Source organism: Arachis hypogaea, chromosome 18 (genome assembly GCF_003086295.3).
Source record: "Arachis hypogaea cultivar Tifrunner chromosome 18, arahy.Tifrunner.gnm2.J5K5, whole genome shotgun sequence".
Taxonomy (NCBI): domain Eukaryota; kingdom Viridiplantae; phylum Streptophyta; class Magnoliopsida; order Fabales; family Fabaceae; genus Arachis; species Arachis hypogaea.
This window is the reverse complement of record NC_092053.1, coordinates 13663161-13665415: the sequence shown is the minus strand read 5'-3', so window position 1 is coordinate 13665415 and position 2255 is coordinate 13663161. Positions and strand designations below refer to the sequence as shown.

Sequence of the window (2255 nt, the reverse complement as noted above, 5' to 3'; positions counted from 1 at the left end):
TAGCCCTTTCTTTCTGCACAAGTTGGGTTGAGTGCGAATCAAGAGATTTGTGCTGAGTTAAACTCCAAAGTGGTTCTTGAGATTCACAAAATGCACTGATTTAGTCCCTGACTTCCCAATTGCACTAATTACGTCCTCCAAATTGCAAAAAATGCATCAACGTAGTCCCTCTCGAATTTTCTGTTCATATTTCTTGCCGGCGGGAGTGACGTGGCGAATGATTGCCACGCTGGAGACCCAAGCCATCATCCCCAACTCTATAGTTGCCGTCCCCTTCTGTCCGTGTTGGCCGAGCAACTTCTTATCCTCCTCATTGTGATGCTCGTAGTTCTTGCGTATTACGGTGCTTCTCGCGGTCTTTCTGTGTTACTTTGCTTCTCGCCGTTCTCGCCGAAATTCTAGTAGGTGAGTCCTCTCTTTACTATGTTCTTGTTGCGTGGTATTCGTTTGTTAATTTGCTTAATTAATTTCTTAATTTTTTTGTTCTTGTTCTTCCGGCATTGAATTTTTTTCACCTTCCATCTCCTTGGCTGCAGGAAGCCACATGGAGAAGCGACACAAATTGAAGACAGAGAAGAAGGATCATATTGATTTGGCATAGGTTACTTTGTACTATCACTATTTAACCCCTTACAGTATCGTCTTAGGATTTTTAGAATTCCCAATTACACCCGCGGACACACAACGTGTTCCAAACTAAATTCACAATAAAGTATTGCAAATTTGTTGTTAATATCGTATGTCTCGTTGGGAAAATCGAAAGATGCCTATCATCAAGCTCATAGTTCATCCATATTACAAATTTCACAGCCAATAATCTCCAACCTCAGCAAGCTAAATCGTTAAGCCACCGAAAATGGGAGGCCATGGCCGCCTCAACATTCTCCCGCAGAAGCGGTGGAACGTCTACAACTACGAGAACAGGGAAAAGGTCCGTTGCGACGAGGAGCAAGCCGCCAGAGACGAGTAAATCAAGCGCGACGAGGTCAGAAAGCGCGACGCCGAGCTCCGCCTCGAGCGCCTCCACACCATCATGGGTTTGGCTACTCTCATTAAGGCCAAGGCAGAGGAATAGAAGGGGGAGGAAGAAGAAGAAGAAGAACCAGAATTGAAGAATTCAGGTGACAACAGACACATTAACTTATTTGAGGGGATTAAGATTTTCGATCCTGTACGAGAAATCGAGAAGAGGAAGGAGTTTTTAGGGGAAAGAGAAGGGTGGAAGAAGGAGAAGAGGATGAAGAAAGAAGAAGAAAAGTCCTCGGGGGTGGTGGTGGGTCCCGAGGATGAGAAGTATAGGTTAGGGTATGGGGTAGCAGGGAAGGGTGTGAAGATGCCTTGGTATCTTGAGATTCATAATTGCGCCGATGAGAAGGGCGGTGGGGATGATAGTGATGGGGAAGTGAAGAATGAGAACAAGAAGAAGAATAGGAGGAAAACTTTGGAGGAGTTGAGGGAAGAGAGGTTGAAGAGGGAGAAGCACGAGAAGGAGTGGGAGAGGAATGATTGCCAATACGACGACGTTTTCCATCCTCCAGTGTGGCAATCATTTGCCACGTCACTCCCGCCGGCAAGCAATATGAACGAAAAATTCGAGAGGGACCACGTTGATGCATTTTTTGCAATCTGGAGGACGTAATTAGTGCAATTGAAAAGTCAGGGACTAAATCGGTGTATTTTGTGAATCTCAGTGATCACTTTGGGGTTTAACTCGATTTGTGCTCCATGTAACTGGGTAGCTTGATATAAGGAATCTTCTATACCTTTTTTTTCTTTTTCTTTTTTAGATTGAGTTTATTCATTTTGGATCGGATATTAATTATGGGTTAGGATATGAACAAGTATCATTAGAAATTCGCTCTTTATCTGTTAATTGAATTATTTCTCAAGAAAATCAAGATCCTATTGTCTTACTTAAAAGATGCAGGTCTTTCAATTAAACAAATAACACGTGTGTTGGAACTTGAGAAAAACATTAAGAATGGTCACCTTGTTTTTGAAAAAAGATGTTAACAATCTTTTTGAAAACATAAAGAAACAAATAGCAGGGAATGATGCTATGATACTGATACGGACAGATGACACGACACGACATGGGATACGCCGACACGCGAATTTTAAAATTTTATAAGACACTGGAACACGCATATATATAAAATGTAAAGTATTTTTTAGATAAATCGTAATGATATTTTGATATTTTATTGATATTAATATATAAATTAATTTTTTAATTATTTTTAATGTCTTGTTTT

General features: G+C 41.1%; 1 pseudogene; it reads left to right on the top strand.

The window, feature by feature from the left end:
* Window positions 1-804: 804 nt before the first annotated feature.
* LOC112769592 (uncharacterized) lies at window positions 805-2007 on the top strand (annotated as a pseudogene).
* Window positions 2008-2255: the final 248 nt, after the last annotated feature.